Below are 23,880 nucleotides of genomic sequence, written 5' to 3'. Positions count from 1 at the left end.
ACCTCCTCCTCGGCTAAATTAAGTTTATGGTTTACAGTAGGGCTGTGACGGTATAGTGGTTTTCTTACCGCGGTGACAAAGCAACATATCACCGCGGTATGGCGGTTAACCGCAACCCCCTTACGAGACTAGCATAAGTTAGAGCGAGAATGGCAGGGTGCCTTAAGTGATTGACGTCAGTGCCCGTGTGGCAAGGAGAGCGAGCGGTAACGGAGAGTAGTGTATGAGTGCTGCTGTGAGGAAAAGAGAGAGGAAAAAGAGATAGCAAAGATGATGTAAAGTGAGTTAAAAATGAACAATAAAACAAGCTTGAGCTTCTCAAGACATGGTGGCTTTATCTGTTGTCAATACCGCCGGTAAAGTGAATGGAGTTACCCCCGAAAAACACTGGTTTAACCCTCAGTTCAATGTGTGAGTCTTTACTGTGTTTTTCTGTCATTTACGGCCACTCTGCTTTCTCTCATCTCCGTTGATCTATTCCACACACAGTTCACAAAGCTCTATTGTCAATAAAGTAAAAAGAAAAAAAAAGTTTGCCGAGGGCAGACACACTTCCCAGCACATCGGTCTTAGCAGCTGAGCAGACAGAGAGCAGAGAGGGCGACTCGGCAGTCTGCTAACTTGTTGCTCTCTCTAATATAACCAATATAAGCTGCTCTGTTTAGGCTACAAAACATGCATGCATGCTGAAACTCAGGATTGAGCTATAAGCAGAAGGAAACTCTGCTAGCTGCTAGGCTAATGTGCAATGGTAAACACTGCAGCGTTAACGTTAATGTGTCCATGTCCACCTCAGCTCAATGGACTGTCCATCCTCATGTGCAAAGCTGAAGTGATGAGCAACTTACGTTTTTTTTTCTCTCTCCATAAACTCTTGAATGTAGGATAGAAGACAGTCGATGAGGATAACTACACAATGATTATTGCTTTCATTATATTTCATATCACACAATATCTGTTCTCCTGTAACTTCCGCGAGCAAAAAGTAAAAAATGTTTAAATGCAGTGATGGCGGTAGTGGCACGTCACCGCCGGTATTGCGGTGATGCGGTTATTGTCACAGCCCTAACACACACACACACACACACACACACACACACACACACACACACACAGATAGCAGGCAGAGATGTATTTTCCATAGATGTTCTTTTGAATGTACACATGTTCCACCAAAACAAGTTCCTTCCTGAGGCTATTTTGCAGCTCCACCATGGCTCCGTCCGGCACTCAGCGATTGTGATTAGTTTAAATAAATGCCAATAAACCAGAGCATGTTTTTCTCCCATCCAGGAATGCTGTGTGGACTAGCCAGACCTTTCTCTGCAGCGCTATGGAGGAAGGTCTGGACATGCAATACTAGTGTGACGGGAACCCTACTCCTAAAATAAAATAAACCAGGTTCTCTTGAACGTTTATGCTCTTCACTTCTGCAGATTGTTCCCCCCTTTATTTCCCCTAAAAACCCTGTTAACGTTGTTCCTACCTTCCGCTTCATCATCTTCACTCTTCACAGGGACAGGAGTGAATGGGAACTTGGTGATATTAGCCTCCTCCAGCCCTTAAAGCTGCTCTCCCTCCTGACTGCTTCACAGTTCCTCCTGATCCTCTTTAATGTGTGTGTGTGTGGGGGGGGGGCTCTGGCTCCTGCTGATCCAAACTGGAGCTACACTCCTGCGGCTCCTCTTGAATAACAATCTGCCTTTTTGTTGTCTGGAGGCAAAGCTGAAACAGACAGAAATTAACGTCAGCTAAAGCTTAGAGATTACAGGGTTTCCCCCAGAAACGTTGTTTAGCTTGGTGGCCAGTGTGAAAATGAGACTCTAAAAAAGCTATGTGACTCCATAAGGCCCTACATGAAGTCAGTGCTACAAGCTAACTGGAGGTTTTAAAATATGACTACGTCTAAGTAAAATGACTTGAATTGTCATTATGTTTTTGTATCTTGTATTTGTTCTTGTTATAGACACACACACACAGACCCAAGCACGCAAATAAATATTGGAATAGCCTGCCCCCCACAATAAGGGGCCGTCCCACATACATCAATTTTAAAACTCATTTAAAATTCTGGCTTTTAGAAAACCAAAGCTGCACTCACTTTTAACTGTCTCACACATTTCACCAAGTGTAACGATCACGTGTTCTGTTGTATTTGGTCTTGACTGTTGTTGTTAGTGTTTGTCTTGCCTCTCAAACTATGAGGGTGTTGCATGCTTGTTACTATTTTTTTATGTTTTTCTTTTTATGTATCTGTCTAGGATAATAGATAGACAATAGATGATTAGTTATGGTGCTAACTCTAGCATATTTAAATTGTGTACTTGTACTGATGTCCATTAATATGCACTGTCCCTATGTAAATAAACAAATAAAATGAATACAGACACACACACAAACACAGAGAGACACACAAGAACACACACAAACAACCACACACAAAGAGAGACACTAACACACACACACACACACACACACATACAAAGACCACATACAGACAGACACACACACACACACACACACACACACACACACACAAAACATCACTGGTTACAATACTGTGCTGTTGTGTTCCAAGGCGAACATCACTACTATGTAACCATCATCATCAGTCCTAATGGAATACCTAATAAATAAGAACCTTTGTTTATCTAGAAAACAGCCCCGAAATCACCATCACCAAACCCACCAGAATGTAAATAATCAGTACTTCTAGCGTGTATAGAGCCAGCATATTTCCACATGTAAATGGGTGAATTAAGAGTTTATTTCAAACAAACCAGAGTGGTGATTGTTGGAACAGTGGAAAGATGAACCAAGACGGCTTTTGATAGTTTTGTTGTGTTTCTGTGCACTTTGACTGCAGTGTGCTTTACGATGATAAAAGTACTGATTATTTACATGGAGTCTGGTGGGTTTGGCGACGGTGTCGTGCCAAGGTACTTACCCCCGGCAGGATTCGTATCCCTGGCCGCGGGAGCGCGCGTTAGAGTTTAGATTCTCGGCCCGAGCCCGACCCGAGCCAGACCGGACCTCGGGTCGGGCCGGACCCTTGATCAAGCAATCTTTTTTTTTTTTTATCCATTACCTTATTATCCTATTTGGGTGGGGAGAAAGCTATGCCATAATCAGAAATATTATAAATATATATATATAGGCTATATAAAAGTAACAAATGTGTAGCCTACAAAAGTTAGGCTGCAGTTACAAAATGCAGCACTTCATGCGTGGCGTCTCCTCTCGCACGCATCACACCGGGAGCTTGAAGATGTAAAGAAAAAAAGAAAAACAGGAGAATTAACTTTGAGCAAGTGTGGAGGAAAGTCGGAGGTATGGAAGCAGTTTAAACAAGTCGTGGGCAATGACAACAATATGTTGTTCATCAGTTTCTTTTTTTTTTTTTTTTACGTTTCTTCATTCAGATCCATTTGCGATCCGTTCCATTCTAAACAAACAGCGCAGTTTACATGCTTCGTCCTTGTTGTATTATTCTAAACAGATTTCTGTAGTTCAAACAACTCTGAATTGTAGTTGAGAACGTCAGTTATAACGGCCCACGTATTAAAAAATTGTCGGGTTTAAATCGGGCTCGGGCTCATAATTACAGTTAATGTGTCGGGCCGGACCGGGCCGGGCTCGGACGCAACGTGCTCGGGCAGGGTCGGGCTTGATTTTTTGGGCCGATCTAAGCTCTAGCGCGCGTGCACTCAGAGCACAGTGTAACTGCTGCTCTTCGCATTGTTTAACTGCTGCACTTCAAATTCACTTCTTAAATGGAACAAATAGCGACGTGAAAGACTCGACAGGGTTTTCCATAGTAAGGGTCTCATTTATTATACGTTTATTTGTCTGTTACATTAAGGTGACGTGTGAATTGTTTAACGCGTCCATTCTCTGCGGGTGTGGTCTGACAAGGATGCCTCGTCTTTGCTAACCTGTCCCTCCCTCCCCTCTAACGTGATTTCTGTTTTAATTTGATTTTGTTTAATATGGCTTTTCAATTAGCCGCTTTGTTCACCTGTCTACCATATAAGTTACAGAGGGGATAGACACAATTTCAGGCTGTTTTAACCTCAAATAATATGTATCCTCTCCCCTAACATGCACATGGTCTGTCCTGTCCTCATGTGTGTTATGTCATGTGTCTACCAGGTCACAATAAACATCAGATAATATGGAGATGTCTGCTTTTTTATAACAAAAGTTACATAGGGGATACACAAAATATCGGGCTGTTTTAACCTGAAATAATATGTATCCTCTCCCCTAACATGCAAAGGGTCTGTCCTGTCCTCATGTGTGTTATGTCATGTGTCTACCAGGTCACAATAAACAACATCAGATAATATGGAGATGTCTGCTTTTTTATAACAAAAGTTACATAGGGGATACACAAAATATCAGGCTGTTTTCACCTGATATTTTCTGTATCCTTTCCCCTAACATGCAAAGGGTCTGTCCTCTCATCATGTGTTTTTGGTTTGTTTTTTATTCTGTTCAAAAGCTGTATTAAAAAATACAGCAAGTAAATTGGCCTTTACAGAACAAGTGCTAACTGACTTGTAAAAAAAGTTAAATTATACAAAATCTTAGAAAAAAGACTAGGCTTTATGAAAATTATAATCAAGGCCATTACCTAAAACAAGTATACAAATGCCAGTTGAGGCCTTCAAAAATGCAAGTGCTTAATAATAATAATAATAATAATAATAATAATAATAATAATCAACGACAAGTGATTACAATAGAGCTTCCCGCCTGACAATGTCGGTCCTCGGGCCGTAAATATAAAAAAAACAATCGTATGTACATGTTTGTACATCTTTGAAGAATTGTGTTCACTTCACACATGCAGAACAAATGAATGATCCCTCTGTTGGTGGGCTTTTGACACACAAATGGTGGAACCAACGGCAGCAAAGGTCACATTGAATCTGAAAAAAAAGAAAATGTCTTCAGTGAGAAGTTTAACATTTACATTCTTGTGTTACAGATCTAATCTTAATATATTTCATAAGGAGCTAAAAAAATACTAAAATCTTAGTCCTTATCAAAATAGAATAACATTACACAAAAATTCTCAAGAACTATAGTATCACCAGTTACAGCAAAACTGCAGTATCAGAATATATCTGATTTCATATTGTAAAATTGCAGCTTTTTACGGTTATTGATTTTGTTACCCAATTACAGTCCGACGCATGCTCCACCTCCCCACAATAGTGACACGTCTCTGTCAGGTCATCTGTTGAATGGAAAAACATAGAAAAACAGCAAAGTAAAGGGAAGCAACATAAAACCAGATGTTGTTCGTAGACTAAAGTTATTTATTAACATAAAAATGTAAAGCATAATTGACAGATTCACAGGTGCACAAACTACAAAGGAAAGAAAGAGCAAGTGGATGCTGGTTAAAACAAAGAAACAAATATAACAAAAGGAGGAATCTTTAAAAATAAGAACTTAATCACTAAACCAAACAATCAAACTAGTGTCTCAACATAAAATTATGAATGTGCACCCAACATTCACACTGCAATTTTTTCTGTAATCTTCAGTTTTCATATGTTCCTTTACTTATTAATTGAAAACAGATAAAACAACATAACATTATACCAGCTAGAGCCACGGGGTATATGAAGAAAATATGCCATGAGATTTTCAGAATCCCAAGCCCCTCAAAAATGCTAAAGCATGCCAGGAAAATAATCATTTCATAAACTATAGGTTCCTCATGCTTTCAGTGCCTGGGACAACTTATAACTAGAGACTATGTATGAGTCAGACTAAAACAATTATGGGAACAAATCTGTAATAAATCATTCTCAGTACAGGAGAAACGTCATCTGACCCACTAATAGGGCTATTCCTTCAAATAGGGGGAGCATAATGTGTAGTCGTAGCCAGGATAACATACATGCTGTTCAGAAGATAAAGTTACTGCTGGCCAGCCTTCAATGTGAAGAGAAGATGAGAATATAACAACACAGCTATCAGGGCATGAGGAGGAGGCAGGAGGAAAGAGCTTGGCTCTGAAACATGTTCACAACGAGGAAGTGTGAATTAGCTGGTGTTTTTTAAGGTTACCACTCTCAGAAAATGTTTTCCCACATTGTTCACACCAGTATGGCTTCTCTCCAGTGTGAACACGTCGGTGGCTTTCTAGGCTACCAGTCCTAGAAAAGGTTTTACCACAAAAATCACAGCTGTAGGGTTTATCTCCAGTGTGAACGCGTTGATGTCTTTTAAGTCGGCCGCGCTCAGAAAATGTTTCCCCACATTGTTCACACAAGTACGGCTTCTCTCCAGTGTGAACATGTCGGTGGTTTTCTAGGCTACTACTCTGAGAAAATGTTTTCCCACATTGATCGCAGCTGTACGGCTTTTCTCCAGTGTGAATGCGTTGATGTGTTTTTAGGGTACTCTGTAGTGTGAAAGCTGCCCCACATTGATCGCAGCTGTACGGCTTTTCCCCAGTGTGAATGCGTTGATGTGTTTTTAGGGTACTCTGTCGTGTGAAAGCTGCCCCACATTGATCGCAACTGTATGGCTTTTCTACAGTGTGAATACGTTGATGTGTTTTTAGGGTACTCTGTTGTGTGAAAGCTGCCCCACATTGATCACAGCTATACGGCTTCTCTCCAGTGTGAATGCGTTGATGGTTTTTTAGAGTACCTTGTAGAGTGAAAGCTGCCCCACATTGATCACAACTGTACGGCTTCTCTCCAGTGTGAATGCGTTGATGTCTTTTTAGGGTACTCTGTTGTGTGAAAGCTGCCCCACATTGATCGCAGCTGTACGGCTTCTCTCCAGTGTGAATGCGTTGATGTCTTTTTAGGGTACTCTGTCGTGTGAAAGCTGCCCCACATTGATCGCAGCTGTACGGCTTCTCTCCAGTGTGAATGCGTTGATGTCTTTTTAGGTTACTCTGTTGTGTGATAGCTGCCCCACATTGATCACAGCTGTGTAGATTCTGTCCAGTGTGAACTCTCTGATGAATCTTTAAATATCCAGATGATGTGAAGGATTTCTCACAGTACTGACAGTGGTGACGTTTGGGTCCCTCTCCTCCTCTCCGTTTCTATAGCAACAGACAAACAGAGAGAGAGAGAGAGTTAGTGATCAACCTTCTTTAAACTCTGGACTTGCTCTTACTCACATAAATTTCACTCTTCATACAATAATTTATGACAAAATGAAGGAAAATGTGTGCCGGTTGCAGACATGTTATTATGGAAGCAAATGTACTCTTCATAACTTGTATAAGTTCCCGAAATATTCTAATTTATTCAGGCAAGTCTCCCCATTCAAGTGAATGAGGACAATGTTGAACACTAAATCATTTGCACACTCTTCAGTTTTACTTTCAGTTACAAACTCCATGCCAACTTTAAAATAACACACATTTTTTATACATTCTGGGTATTTTTCATTCTTTAAATCCCATTCAAACCTTTTGAAATACATACATTAGTTTGATGTCAAAATAAAGGTAAAGTTGTTCTGGTTGCAGACAGAGGTGTCAAGTAAAGTAGAAATTTTGGGTGTCTATACTTTACTGGAATAATTATTTTACAGCAGACTTTTTACTTCTACTACTTACATTTTCACGCAATTATCTCTACTTTCTCCTCCTTACATTTTAAAAATAGCCTCGTTACTCCTATTTCAGTTCGGCTTGTTTTCGTTCTGGCTTGTCATCGTTCAAAAAAACACCAAAAAAAACCAAAAACCTATCCAGAGAAATCGCGCCATCTGGATAGAATTAATTTGATTGTGGTTGGATGAGAAGTATAAACATATACCATTCCGACACCCTATTGGTTTGTACATGATCCATTGCACCTGCACATGACACAAATCTCGTCACACTCCAGCAAGGAAATAGCAGACGTATGTAGCCTAGTACGAAGATGTCCGTGGCAGAGACTCAATGAGAACTCGAGCGAAATGTCCCAAACAAGCACCGGCAATTTTCTTGTCCAGTTTGGTTATCTTACATCCGTTGCCCTCACAGATTCCTGCAGGTAAGCTTGGATGTACATTTACATTCCAATAAAGGCTATTGATAACATGCCTCTGAAGTTTTACTGTTTGCACCATTACAATACTTATAGGCAACTAGTCATATCATCCACTCCATGAAACACAAGTAAATGCTCAGTATTACACATATGGTTCTTTAATGAATTTGCATTGTACTAAAACACGTTCATTTTCAATGGGCATAAATGCGGCTGAAACATGTGCATCCCAAATTTTTCTACATTAACATTTTAATATAGTGTTATAGTCATTATGGCATTTAGAAACATTTTTTTGTGGAGGTAGGGTAGTGCACTATAGGGCCCTGTGGCGCAGCCTAGCTTTTGTCCTTAATGGCATTTTTTTCCCCCTTACATTACTTTTACATTTATACTTTAAGTAATTTTGAAACCAGTACTTTTACACTTTTACTTGAGTAAAAAGCTTGAGTTGATACTTCAACTTCTACAGAGTCTTTTTAAACCCAAGTATCTATACTTCTGAGTAATGAATGTAAATACTTTTGACACCTCTGGTTGCATGTTACTATGGAAGCCATCGGGCTTTGTAGTGTGGACATAAAGTGTAAACATAGCAAAAGAAATTCATTTCAACCAAGACGTAGTAGTGTGGATATAGCCTAGGTATCATGATAGTAGCATGTTAAATAGTGTTAGGTAAACCCCCCCAGGCGTACAGAAATGGTTTGTTGGCAAGTTACCAAATGGTTCAGAATGACATGAAATCAACATTTGTTGTTTGCTAACAAATGTTAACGTGTTGGCTACTAGGGGTGTAAGAAAAAAATCGATACAGTTGAGTATCGCAATATTTTATTTAGCAAAACTGTAATTGTAACTGTAAAAAAAAAAATTATTATTTTTTTATGTGCAAAAATATTCATGTAAGACAGTGGTTCACGTTTATGTTGTGTTTAAACCCCACCCGCTAGATGGCTATGCTGAGACACACCACTAGTGTCCTCGCCTGACTTTTTGCTAGAAGCTAACAATGTAGCTATTTCTGAAACTTGTATATGCTAAAGTAGGCCAACTTTAGCATATACAAGTTTGCTCACCAAAAACCTGTGAACCACAATCCCAAACTGGCAGTTTGATTTTCGATGTACTGAATTGTTTACTTAAAGTAAACTTCTTTGACTTGTATGCACATCATGTCTTTTTTTAAATATTAGTTTTTCTAAAATTATACTATCCCAATATATCGCCTTACGCACAGTATCGAAATATATTGCAATATATTGAATCATGACCCATGTATCATGATATGTATCGTATCGCCAGATTCTTGCCAATACACAGCCCTATTGGCTACATGTGAAACATTGTGTTAAAAACATGAAGACATCTGTTGTGTGTTAGTGACTGATGGGTAGGGTTGTGACGAGATCTTGTCCCCACGAGATCTCTCGAGATGAAATGTGTATTGCGATATCAATACACAACACAAGTGCAGAGCAGCAGCCTTGAAATTAGCATAGAAGATCCCCCACCTGATCTCCAAAGACGGACTCCGAGTTTACTTTTAAAGAGCGGAAGAATAAAGCTGCATGTAAAACCCAGCGTTAGAACATTAGAGAGTACTCTCTTTCTCTCTCTCTCTCTCTCCCCCTCTCTCTCAGATGAGAAACACACGTCTGCAGCATATGCAGTTCACTGTGGCGCTGTCTCGAGCAGACTCTTTATCTGTTAAAATGTGTCGGGAAGCAGACAGCAAAACCAAACTTTACTTTAAATGATATGAAACCAAGAGAAATGTTCTCCCTTCGTCCTATAATGGTCATAAATCGATACTAGATTAGCCTACTTCCGTGTTTAGTGCTGCAATTAATAAAATGCAGAGGAGAAAAGAGCATCTGTCTTCACAAAAATCATCTGTTGAGTGTTTGATGGCAATTTATTTGTGCTTTAGAATGTAATCAATGTCAAACAATAGTAAAATAAGTTTTATTTCTCTCTGTCTAACTGTACAATGACAAATTCAAGTACAAAATATTTGGTCTCAACTACTTCCAGAAAACACTTAGTTATGTTGTAACCTTGGTTCTCTGAGTGAAAAGACTATCTTTGGAATAAGTAACTGTGTAACTGTTAGTTATACAGGAGAGAAGCCAGTTTTTAAGGTTGTGGCAAAACCTTTCAGTGCTCGGTTATCATTTTGTGACTTTTGATGGAATAAAGGACTATTTTTCCAGTCTCATTTCTTCATTAAAGTTATCTTTAAAAGGCTGAGGAGGAGCGACTAGGTCGAGCCATGCCGGGCTGAGGAAGAGCGACTAGGTCGAGCCAAGCTGAGGAGGAGCTACTAGGTCGAGCCAGGCTGAGGAGGAGCGACTAGGTCGAGCCAGGCTGAGGAGGAGCGACTAGGTCGAATCAGGCTGAAGTAATTTGGATAGATGCGCGTTCATGGCTTTCGTCAACAGAACAGGTCGATCACAGATTTACTGATGCTAAAATGGAGAATACGTGTTGTGCATACTTTACACAGAGTGAGCAGCAGCTTCTTATGGAAGTTTGATGAAGTGAAACACATTATTTGTAAAGAAGAAACACGGCCGCTGTAATGAAACAGCGAGAGAAAGCGTGGCAGACAATCAGGGACCGCCTGAATGCATAAGCAGCTTAAAAATATACATTTACTGACCACTGCTCTGAAACCGTGATAATCATACCATTCAAGGAGTTAGGCTACTAATCATTTGCACAAATTAACAGTTGTAGCTAGGGCTGCACAATACATATTTTTTTTATCGTCATCACGAAAGGCTGCGGCATATCGCAATGACTCAAAACTGATTTTTTTTTAGTTAGTTGAAAGAAAACATTAGTAAAAAATTGACTAACATGTAACTGTCATTCTTTTTAGTGGTGCCATTTATATTCAATACAATGTTAAATATGTTCAATGAAAGAACGTTGTGAATGATTTCCTTGTATTTGTTTTAATAAACGATTTGTTGTATTTTAGTAGAATACTGAAAGCAGCAGAACTGAGTTCACTTTAAGGCGAGACACTACAGGTGAATAGGCTAAAATTTTAAAATAATAGATATCTCCATGAAACTACCTCAGTTGATTACTTACACAAGTAAATAAAAAAATGTATTACAAGTTTTTGAAATGTGTATGTTTAATTATGCAAATTAGGCATTTTCTCATTAAAAATGCGCAATTTTGCATGAATACTGAAAGCAGCAGAACTGAGTTCACTTTAAGGCGAGACACTACAGGTGAATAGGCTAAAATTTTAAAATAGATATCTCCATGAAACTACCTCAGTTGATTACTTACACAAGTATATAAAAAAAATGTATTACAAGTTTTTGAAATGTGTATGTTTAATTATGCAAATTAGGCATTTTCTCATTAAATATGCGCAATTTTGCATATATTTTCGGTAGATAGATCTGAACATATGATAAAGCCAGGTGCAAAATTCTTTTTTCATTTTGTTTACACACAAGATGAAAACAAAATTACAGAGGGATTTCAGGATATCTCCTTTCATTACCTAGGAAATCAAAATATACTGTCCATAGCCTTAAAAAAAACGATTTTTGCCATGTTTTTTTTGCTTAAAATTTCACATAAATCAGGCCAGGAATGATTTATTAACAAATCCCTCTGTAAATATCTTCAGAATACTACTAAGTGTATAACTGGAAAGTTTGGTGTACATAGGTGCTACATAGGCTGAGATGTTTATACTGAAAAATGACAAAAAACTCATTTTGAGCAAATGGCATTTAAAGATTTAAATAGTGGAATTTAATACAATTGGAAAAAATGCTCAAAAACAGAATAAATGCTCAGACCCTTAGTTGATAATAATATAGAATATTTCAAGCTCATGAAAATTGATTATTTAATAAAATGGCAGGCATATAAGGCCTACAACTGCAGTAACTCAATGAATTAACATTGGCGTATCATGCACAAAGTTGCAGACAAAACCCACGCTGGACAGTTGTATGGACACAGAACAAGACCAACAATAGATGTAACAGCTTCTTTAAAGTCTAACTGTCCATTCCTGGCACCATATGTATTTTAGCTGTGCTTAGACTCTTGCGTCTATGTTTTGAACTGGCAGTTGTGACGGCCTCAGCTTTCAAGATCCTGAGCATATCAGTTTCTCTCATTGAATTGACCGTCACAACTGTGCTCTGAAGCCACAGCTGCGTGTGACGCTGCGTGTGACGCTAGTTAACACTAGGGCTGAACGATACATCGAATTTTCATCGTCATCGCGATATGAACTAGCGCGATGAACACATCGCAACAGACAGCCTGACACGATGAATAAGGGAAAACAGTTTACACACTGAGACGACGCGAAGCGTAATACGTCTCCATAGCAGCAGGCGGCGCTGCTCTGTATTGTTTCCATTAACAGTCTGATTATTTCACAGAAAATGAAAACCGGCAGCTGATTGGACGAACGCGTCACGTGGTTCTTTTTTCTCCGGAAATTCACAGCCAGACTCTCATGGCGTCTCGTTCAGAATACGATCTCATATTGTACTAAAATAGTTCACCGAAACGTGTTTCTGAAAACATTTTAAGAGAGAAATAGGCCGTGCAGTTGCTGAATCGGTCTTCATTTCAGATCAACAAAGGTCAGTTTAAAAGATTTTTGTCGAACGTTAATTTCTTATAGTTATAATGCCTCATTTATGTGTAATTTGTTCAATAAAAGCATGTCAAAAATTATCTATTTGATTTCTTTATTCAGTGGGAATAGGCTATTGTTTAGGTTCGCAAAGAACCTATTAAAGCACTAAGACATGGGAACAGTATAGCTAACATTCACATTTGAATATTTATCGCAAGTCATATCGTCATCGCAATATTAAACAATGTTATCGCACATCGCAGCTTTTCCTCATATCGTGCAGCCCTAGTTAACACCACATGTATGGTCAAAAAAGAGAGAGGTAATCGAAGCCCTCGCCCTGCGGCAAGTATCCAGACACTTACATTTCCACCAACCCCTGTCATCCCCGGCCCCCCCATAGGTACATAGAGTAAAATGAAATTCTGAAAATCAAAATACACCAATACTAATTTGGAATATTCAATTTCATATTTTATTCCAAAACATAAACTCTTATTGAACTGTGAAATGTGTTATACACACATATGGATGTATGACAGTGTGCAAACAGGGCATGCACCCCTCTGCTACTGTAGTTAATTCCCTTCATACAGAGAGTGCATTTAGCACAACCCTTTTTTTCAATTTTCTTAAAAAGGTCAGACAGTATGAATGTATGTTTGACTGCATGGACCTTGATTGTAGTTTCAAGTTTCAGCCAAGACCAATTCCAACTGCTTTTACAGCCTCTATCCATCTGTTGCACAAGAAGTGCCTCACTTTTCTCAATTTCCCTCATTCTGCAAATTAATACAGAGTTGAATATTTTAGCAAAACTGTATCATAACGGAGTACAAATAGTTCACTCTGCCCCTTTCCACAACATCTTGTTTATATGCTGCAATATTTCTCGCCCACTTTTGGGTTGCCATAAAATGTAGAATGTTTATGGGTTCATCAGTGTCCTGCGCTACTTAAAAATCATCTTCAGCAGTCTATTTGCGTCGATTTACGTGATAAAAAAGGACCTCCTTAAAAATAGCAAAACCGGCTGTTGATTTGCTAAGCCCACTCACCAGTTTCTCGCCTTTCATAGCTTAAAGTGCCCATATTAGGAAAAAATCACTTGGGGATTTGGGTTGTTATTTTGCGTCTCTGGTGCTTCCACACGCATACACACTTTGAAAAAAAAAAAAAACATCCATGCTGTTTTGAGTGAGATACAGGTTTCTGAATGTGTCCTGCCTTTAGCCTCCGTTCAAAATCTGCACGGCTTTCTACGTAACTAGCCGAGACTGGGGGCTAACTGTTAGCACGCTAGCTCATTGTCAATGGCATAACACTACTACAACACACACAAATTCACCCTAATCTACAAAATAAAATTGTATAGAACTACTTACATGTCCCTGTTCTGCAGGTATGCCACACAAAGTTGGAAGTGCGCCCTTGTTTAGAAGAAGTCTCCCAGCTAATCCTGCCTTGTACAGGCCGAAGTTGGAGAAACAGCTAGCTAGCTCATGTAATCCTTACCTAGCTACTGCGCATGTGCGACTGACAATAAAGATGTTACAGAAGTTGAGAGGTCTCACTCTGTAGCTAAAACAGAAGCTTGAACACAGGGTGAAAAGAGGAGCTGCAGCAATGTGCAGTACAACAAAAATATGGTGTTTTTTGAAAATGAAACCATGTAAACCTATTCTAATACAATCTCAAATTACAATTATGAACCTGAAAATGAGCATAATATGGCCAAGATATGGTAAAGTGGGATCGTGTTAACAAAACGTTACTATGAGAAAATCGAGGACACGGATATGGAGAAAAAAGTTATGAGAAGTAATGCTTGACGCAATGCTAGCTAACCAACAGCAAGCAAAGTTAAAGGCAATATTTCTAGATGTTAACCATAGTAAATCCATGGGCATGCACCATTTCAAAATAACGCAGTTTGTCACTCACTCACTCACGTTTAAATGCTTCTTGGTGGCATCAGTGAAAAAGCCGGGACTACTGACACATTATTGAGAGAGAGAGAGGCTCTCTGAGTCAGAGTGGTACCGGTATGTTCTGAGGTCAGCAAGCTGCTAGCCTCAAACTAGCACAAGCCCTAATCTAGCATTAAAATGTAACTCTCGCCAAAATGCAACCTAGGGTGTTTTTGTGAATGTACCCGACAAACTTTCATTTAAAAGCATAATTAGGACGGAAGCGCCACTTAAGATTTACCGTATTCTCGTTTACGGTCAAATGGCCTTTTGAATGGGAGTGCTAGGGGTACTACTATGATTGCATCAAAATCACTATTTTTAAAACACTAAGAAGGCTCGACACAACATGAAACTTTGCTCGAAGTATCACCAGGGGCTCTACACATGAACTCAAGCATTGACAAATTGTTTACGTACACAGAGTTTACTAAAAATAAATGTTTTGAACGACCTACTTTAGCTGTTGGTGTTTCCGGTTGCTGCCATCTCGCCAGTCAAAAAGTGTCGACAACTGTCAAGACAGTAAATGCTCCGCACCAAGAAGAAACACTAGTGGTTCACGCATGCGTGCATACTGCTGTTTTGGCACACAATGTTCTGATTGCTTATTTCCTATTTACTTGTTTAGTGGAGGCAATCCAGAATTAGTGTTGGAGAAATTATAATCAGACCCTCTCTCCCTTAAAAAAAAACTCTTTGGATCTGCACGATTCACACAAGTCACCCAAACTGACGTGAAAAAGCGTGAGGCGCCGAAAAGCGCGCCGTTTGCATCCCTGAACACTAGCGGTAAACTTGGCAGCAGGTAATATCACCAGATAGTAGCTGGATTAAACACGGTTTAAATGCTGACAGCTAAACAGTGTAAAAGTGTGACTGTATTTCACTGTAGAGGATTCCAACATCGAGACGTCCAACAGTCTGGAGCTAAAGCTATGAGCTAAAAGACACAAACTAGCTCTATGGTCACTGCTGTTGTTACAAAAACAACACAGACGGGACTAAATGTTGTGTTTACTTGAAACGGGTAAACCTCGTGGTGCATTCAAAGTTATTGTAAAATACCCTTTTCTCATCCGTTTTTGTCGTTTAACAGCAATTTACTGGTGAAATAAGTTATTATTATGTTATTACATTTTTAATATATCATTAAATTCCTCCCTTTTTTGTGCTGATCCGAAAACTTGATCCGATCTGTGACTCAACCGTGATCCAAACTGAACTTTGGTGATCCATTGCATGTATATGCATGTGCATATTGCAATGTGGAGAGTCATTTCTATGAATCCTAAAAGACATTTGTGAAACCCTCTGTGTGCATTCATTAATATTGAGATTAGATTTCTGGGACTCTTCAGTCTGGAGTAGGTTCTTTCCTTCACTCACCTCCTCCTTCTTCCACTTGCTCCTTCGCTCCTCTGAGTCTCCCGAGGCATCACTGACAACTTTCCTCTTGCCCTCCTTTTTCTCCTCCTTCTTGTTTTTCTGCATGTACTTGGCGATAAGGTCGGGACAGTCCAGGTTGTCTTGCAGCTCCCATGTGTTATCCTCCCTGGAAAGGTGAGTGCAGACAGAAGAAAATCTCATCAGGCTTTGTTTTTAGGCAATCAATTCTCACTCTCAGGACCAAGAACACCAAGTATTAATATTATAGACTCATACTTACTCTGAGAACCCCTTCCATTTCAGCAGAAACTCTACTCTTCCCTTCACCACTCTGCGGTCCAAAACCTTCTCCACCACATACTCCTCCTCTTCCTCTGCTGCTGCAGGCTGCTCCTCCTCCTCGGCCTTCTTGCCCTTCTTTCCTGCTACGGTCGCCAGCTTGACATCTGCTGAGGGCTCCTTTGGTAGACCCAAGGGGGAAACATGCAGAGATAATGATACAAGGGTTAGAATAACTAATGGGAGGTGTGAGTGAATTATAGTTTACCATGTTTTACTATAGTAAAATGTTCTGTTTGAATGGAGAAAATGCAAGGGCTGATGAGGTGACCAATCCATATGACTTCAGAGTGTGAAGTATCTCCTGCATTAAAACTGAAATAACTAATGTAAAAAAAAAATGTAAGCCACAAAAGTCATTAACTGGAGCTACAAGCTACATGCACAGTAGCCTCAACCAATGACACAGGAAAATCGCCAGATGTTCCTCGCCTTGTTTTGATCGTGCAACAAGGCAGGCCTGGTTGGTTCTTTCGGGGAATAATTGTAAAGATTTACAAAGAATATGTTTAAGGTTACGCCATTTTATTTCTAACTTGGATGTTTTGGGACCGATTATGGCAGGATTGCTGTGGACAAAGTAATGTTACACAGGGTGATACACTTGTAAGAGCTAATGACGTTTAGCCATGTATGCAGCTAATTTAAATAGCTCACTTTACCGTATTGTGTCAACAGTTAACTTCATTTTATATTACATGTGGCTAGGGTTGGGTACCGTTCACATTTTTACCAGTTCCAGTACTGATACCTGAAATTTGGTTCCGGTACCCAACGGTACCTTTTTTCGGTACTTGCCCTTTGAAATAACAAAAAAAAAACAATTTCACTTGGTAAAATAATTTCAAACCTATTTAACCTACAGTAACTTTGCTCCGTCCGCACCTGTCCGTCCGTGTGTGTGTGTTTGTGTGTGTTAGGGCTGGGCGATAAGGAGAAATTCAGATATCACAATATTCTAGACCAGTGATCGTCAACTGGCGGCCCGCGGGCCAGATCCGGCCCGCCAAAGCTTTTAGTCTGGCCCGCAGAATAATCACGAATTCAGAAAATGTAAAGAGGAAAAAATGCGTTCTGTTATTTAGCATTTCAAGCATTTACAGCAGGTAACATTCCACAGGTAGAGCACAAACGCAGCCCCTGTATTTGCATCTCTATTCACATGCCGGGATTCTGTATAGCAATGCCTGCGCTCCACACACACAGCTGAGCCGAGATGTGTGTGCATTAAAACATGCAGTACCTGACTGGGAACGATACAAAGAGGATTACCAACGGCCGCTGGGGCAGATGAACTCACGCTAGTCTTGTTACTGTAAGTAGGCTACAATAAAACCTTTGTGAGTAAAAAGTCAATACTTATCAATGCACTCACCTGTAAAGACAGGCATAAACATGTAGAAAGCGATATTTCAATCTGCTCTATCTGCTCAGTCCACCGCGCTGTTTTACACGAACACAGCTCTACTCTGCAAATAGAGAATTTTTACAAACAAGCTAAAACAAAAGCTGTCGGTTTGTAGTCTAACTGTTTATCTTAGTTTGCTGGGAATCTTGAAATTTGGACAAATTCTTATAAATTTAACTGCTGGCTGAGCGAACCATCATCTCCTGGAGCGGTCAACCTATGGATGTATTAAGACCAAAACATATACATGTGGCTACTTAATATGCACGTGAATGACGCGACCATTATGTTCTTCATTCTTGATGATGATGCTGGTTGTATTATTTTGCAACAACATCGTTTCATTGAAAATGGGCATAGGTGACGAATGCATAGCCTGCTTATATATATATATATATATATATATATATATATATATATATATATATATATATATATATATATATATATATATATCATTTCGAACAAAAATAGGCGTATTAGGAAGTCCGGCCCCCGGAGTGTCTGCTTAGAAAACTTCTGGCCCTTGGAAAAATGTAGTTGATGACCCCTGTTCTAGACCAAATCGCTCGATATCGATATTGGTGCGAGAGTCTAGGGTTGACAATTGGTGCTTTAACAAAATATCTTCACACTTAGATTTTAGATAAATAATCATCAGTAATGTGGACATAATGTCTAAGTGGGGAAAAGACAAATAATAGAACAGCTAGAAAAGTCTGGTAAGTTCAGAAAAGTGCATCACTTTACTGTAATGCAGCTTTTAAAACCAGGAAAAGACAACACTTATATCTATTACGATATCCAAAATCTAAGACGATATCTAGTCTCATATTACGATAGCGATATAATATCGATATATCGCCCAGCCCTAGTGTGTGTGTATGTGTCAAAGCTGAGCCCTGCTCTCTGTCAACATGCAGATGGTGTTTCTTCTATCAGGGTGAAAATGTTCCACCTAAACAAGTTCCTTCCCGACACTATTTTGCAGAGCCAAAGTCTTTGCGTCCAGAGCTTAGCGCCGCCCAAGACTATTGTGAAAAAATGCAAACAAGCCAGAGAGTTTTTTCCCCTATCCCAGAAAGTCTGTATGGAGGAGGAACCTCCAGATAAGAGCTGGACCATTGAAAGAAAGGACTGGCTCCATGGATGTGACTGGCTCTCACAAACACTAGAAAGGCAGAATTGAGTTGGAATTGTCTGTTGCAGTTTGTAAACACAACATTCAAAGTTGACCCCTCCTCCTCAGCTAAATTAAGTACATGGTGCACCGCAGTAGGGCTGTGATGGTATAGTGGTTTTCTTACCGCGGTGACAAAGCAATATATCACTGCGGTATGGCGGTTAACCGCAACCCCCTTACGAGACTAGCATAAGTCAGACCGAGAATGGCAGTGAGTTAAGTGAGTTAAGTGAGTGACGTTAGTGCCCGTGTGGAGGAGAGCGAGAGGAAAAAGAGATCACAAAGATGATGTAAAGTGAGTTAAAAGTGAACAATAAAACAACAAGTTTGAGCCTCTCAAGACACGCTGGCTTTATCTGTTGTCAATACCACCAGTAAAGTGATCAACTATGTAGAGCTCAAATATGGGCTGTTGTAAATAAATTATAACATGCATATTAGATCTGTCAGTCTACCTCTATCATAGGCACCGATTTATGTTTTCCTCCGTGGGTGCTCACGGGCGCACGCCCTTTAAAAAAAAAAAAAAAAAAGTAGGCTAGTCAAAAAAAAATTGGATTTCAGAACCTTAGGAAATGGACAGTGGCCGACACGAACACATACACCGATTAACTTGATAGTAAAGCCGTAAAGTAGGCTATCTTTCAACTCAGGACAGCACCACTTCTCACAAATACAGATAGGATTGGAGATGAGAAGTTTAACTGACACGTAACCGCAATCAGCGCTCACACGCTCCACTTAGCACCAACTGCAATGTTTAATTTTAAATGAATGTAGCCTACTGGCAGTCTGGCACAACACGTGGATGCTCAGTATTTTCCGTGGGTGCTCGAGCTCGAGGCAACGTGAAGGCTTTGAGCTAGTCAGCTTCATTATATTCCAGCTTCATGTCAGTGAACAGGTGGCAACAGGTGGAGCAGTTAGCTATAGGGTTGCATTCTCAAAGAAAGCAACTCCAAACTCGTGTTGCTGCGATTTTTGTTGGGTCAGACCCATCTGCTAGCGATGGGGGGCCGAGACTGAGAGCTACATGGAAAAGTAAGCACCAAACAAGCCACTTTGAAATGTTGCTGTTTTCAATGATACAAAAGTTGGGTGCCCCCCCCCCCCCCCCAGACTAAAAAACGTTGGGTGACCCTTCCCTCAACAAAGAATAAAAAGACATGACCCTCCCCATTTTCCTCTGGTGGTCAATTCCATAAATACCTAACGGTCACTAAGCAGAAGGAAACTCCGCTAGCTGGTAGGCAAATGTGCAATGGGAAACACTGCAGCGTTAATGTTAATGTGTCCACATCCACCTCAGCTCAATGGACTGATCATCCTCATGTGCAAAGCTGAAATGACGAGCAACTTAAAGTCTGTGTTGCAGGGTTCATGTTCTAATGAATTTGCGCAATTTGCTTGTTGGTAATAAACATTTAAACTGTTATCCATTGTATTTGATGTTGTTGGGTATCACAAAACGGTATAATACAAAAGTAGGTACTATTTTACAGCAGTTTGCAATGATTCTCCTTTTCCCCACAATGCATTGCATTACGTCACCTTGGGGAGATGACAGACCAAAGCCCGCACTTTGAGACCCTTGAGAGTGACGAGAGAGAGAGAAAGAGTAATGAGAGACGAGTAAGAGAGTGTTCAGCAGTAGATAGCGCAGATTATAGAAATGTGTGTATGCTATCTTCAGCACAAACGAATTCAGGCAGCATGCCTCAAATCCTGGATGCTGAGTGAGGCACGTCACATCTGCTGGTCGAGGGATCAGCTCCTCAACCAGCAACTCACTTCCCTACAGCACAAGTTCTCCACCGCAGTTTGCATGGGACGGCACCGCCCACACAAGCACCTGCCAAACACTTGCTGTGTACTCTTGGTAGCTTACTGAGGAGAACGTGAGACGCTAGATGCAAAACATGTCCGTCAAGCTTAAATTATTCCCTCCCTTGTTTATAAATCTGCAACATATTGAACAGTAAATGTTCACAGTAAAAGACAAGCTTTTTTGGTCGTCATTCAAAGCCATTCCACTACATAAACACACACACACAAATGGACACACACAAACACACGCACGCACACACAGAGACACACATACATACACAGAGACACACACACACACACACACACACACACACACACACACACAGACGCACACAGAGACACACGCACGCACACATAGACACACACACACCCACAGAGAGAGACACAGACAGACACACACACACACACACACACACACACACACACACACACAGAGACATACTCACAAACAGACAGACAGACACAAACACACACCCTCTAAGCCTCAGTGGTTACAATACTGTGCTGTTGTGTTCCAAGGCGAACATCACTATTATGTAACAATCACCTATACAGTCCTAAGGGAATACCTATTAAATAAGAACCTTTGTTTATCTAGAAAACAGCCCCAAAATCACCATCACCAAAACCACCAGACTACATGTAAATAATCAGTAATTTGAGCGTGTATAGAGCCAGCATATTTCCACATATAAATGTATGAATTTAGAGTTTATTTCAACCAAACCAGAGTGGTGATTGTTGGAACAGTGGAGAGACAAACCAAGATGGCTTTTGATAGTTTTATTGTGTTTCTGTCCACTTTGAATGCAGTGTGTTTTAAGATGATACAATTACTGATGATTTACATGGAGTCTGGTGGTTTTGGCGACGGCCTTTTAAAGAGCTTAGATTTAAATATAGCTTATGAACAAATGCTTATTTGCATACGTCCTATCGTCATATGGTTGCTGAGAGAACAGATGACAGGAAGGAGAGAAAGATCAACTGAAGGTTTAATGAACAAACCTGCTCTGTGGAACCGAAGCTGAGGGTTGCAAACAGCGTCCAGTAGCTCCCGTTGTCGCCCGTTCTCAAAGTTCCTCCTCGTACTCTGCTATCGTTCTTTCAAACAGCCCAAATATCTCTTCAGCAACCGCAGTTAGTAGTGCTTCACCAACGCTCTCAGCATCTGGACTTTACACATTTTCACTCTTTCTCAACACAACAAAGAGACTCTGCTAACACCATAGACAGTATATAAGATAACACGCCTTTCTGCTAGACGCCATCTTGATCAAAGTGTGAAGTTAACCGCAGTGAAGACTATAGCTTCCGGGACAGATTAGTTGCTGAGCTTCAAAATAAAAGTCCGGAAGTGTTTTAGGTTCATTTGAAGAAAAATATGATATGATTAAAATACACGTTTGAAGAAATACAAATATTTTATATTTTATATATAATATATTAATATTTAAATGCATTTTCAGAGCTCTGAGAAAACAAAGAACCAAATTAAAGCTGTTCTGTTCTTTTCCCTTTTTCTTTTAAAGTGTCAAACAGGAGACAGGTTTAATCTTGGAGTGTAAATGTAAGATGTCAACTGTTTTTGTTGTCTGTCTAAAGGTGAAGTTAATGTTTATGTTTATATTAGACCGATTATTATCATATAAAATCAGACCACTTTTCTATCTATCTATCTATCTATCTATCTATCTATCTATCTAAACACACATCTCTCTCAAGTTATTCGTTTATTCATTTGATTTGGGTCATGTGCACAAATACACAAAGACGCAGTCGTTGGCAGTTCAAAACTCAGTCTCGCTCCAACATTATTAAATGTGTAGAAACCAAATCATAGTAAAAATGAGAATCTTGAAACAGTACATAAGTTGAAATACAACATACATAACATTAAATTAAATATATTAGTGGTAGTGATAAGTGACTTCCGTGAATACACAACAGAAACGAAGGAGGTTTTCTTTCCAGGCGTGGTCCTTCGTACCCCAGGGCTGAGTCAGCTAATAGAACTAGCTAATGTCGGCTAACCACAGCTGATCATAGGTGTGATTGGCAAAGGACGAAAAAGCAGGAAAATATACGGAGCACCGACCATGGCTTAGAGTTACTGTATGCATCTGTCAGACTGTTAACCTGCATACTCAGCACGCATTCTTTATGAGCTGTGAAATAATATTGTTGATGGGTGGTTTAGCAAATACAGGCACTTTAGGTTGTAGGTTTTTAGGCAAAAATGAAACCTCTTTAAACTGAATATTTTCTTCACTCTGTCTGGAAACAACAACTAATAGTAGCTAAGACCATACTATTTGAGAATATATAGATTTTTGTTGGTTTCTCCAAATACCTGAGAAAAAATGTCATTAGCACCACATAATAAAATGAACTGTTTTAGTTGAAAAGGAAGCTACAGAAATTGTGGCCAAGGTATTGTATTTATAAAATTTCACATGATGTTTTAATGAAATCATGTGTTTTACTACATGTAGTTTTTTTTCTTTTCTAAACTATTTGTCTTAGTCATTGTCATGTTTAAAAGTCCATATGCCTTGAGGATACTCAGAAACATGTATTTGCCATTTCAAAAAAAATCTATGTTGGAACTTGAGGACGCTGGTGTGAATATTGCCGCTTCACAATCCGTGAAATTAATATTTTTTTTTGTTTTCGAGTAAATTAAGTACTATCCCCTGCTTTGACTTATAAATTCTGGACTCTGTGCTGCTGCCAGCCTGTGTAACAAACGTTACTCACCGTCAATCGACTGTTAGCTTCAGCTGGCTAACGTTAGCTGTCAACCTCCCGACTAACGTATACCGCTAGCTAGTGATCTAGCGAGGATTATCCCATCAGACCACAGTGAACTTCATTGGACTCTCCATCCAAAACTCCCGACTGGACCTTCGTCTGCCATGACTGCTGGAATCTTTCAAGTACATGTACTCCCTGTCTCCGTTGATCACTTGGTAGCTTTGAGACACCCGGTCAGCTGTTTGCTTACGCCGGCTAGCTTTTGTTAGCTTCCACCGACTGACAGCACAAGCCCTGTTCGCTGTAGAGCTCTTTTAGTCATGTTTCCCGGCTCAAGCAAATAGCTA

The 23,880-nt window shown here is 39.8% G+C and overlaps 1 pseudogene; it reads right to left on the bottom strand.

The window, feature by feature from the left end:
- LOC116050886 overlaps window positions 1–23,880 on the bottom strand; it is a 101,586-nt pseudogene that overhangs the window by 11,380 nt on the left and 66,326 nt on the right.

Source organism: Sander lucioperca, chromosome 12 (assembly GCF_008315115.2).
Source record: "Sander lucioperca isolate FBNREF2018 chromosome 12, SLUC_FBN_1.2, whole genome shotgun sequence".
Taxonomy (NCBI): domain Eukaryota; kingdom Metazoa; phylum Chordata; class Actinopteri; order Perciformes; family Percidae; genus Sander; species Sander lucioperca.
The sequence above is the reverse complement of the archived record's forward strand: the minus strand, read 5'-3'. Positions and strand labels throughout refer to the sequence as shown.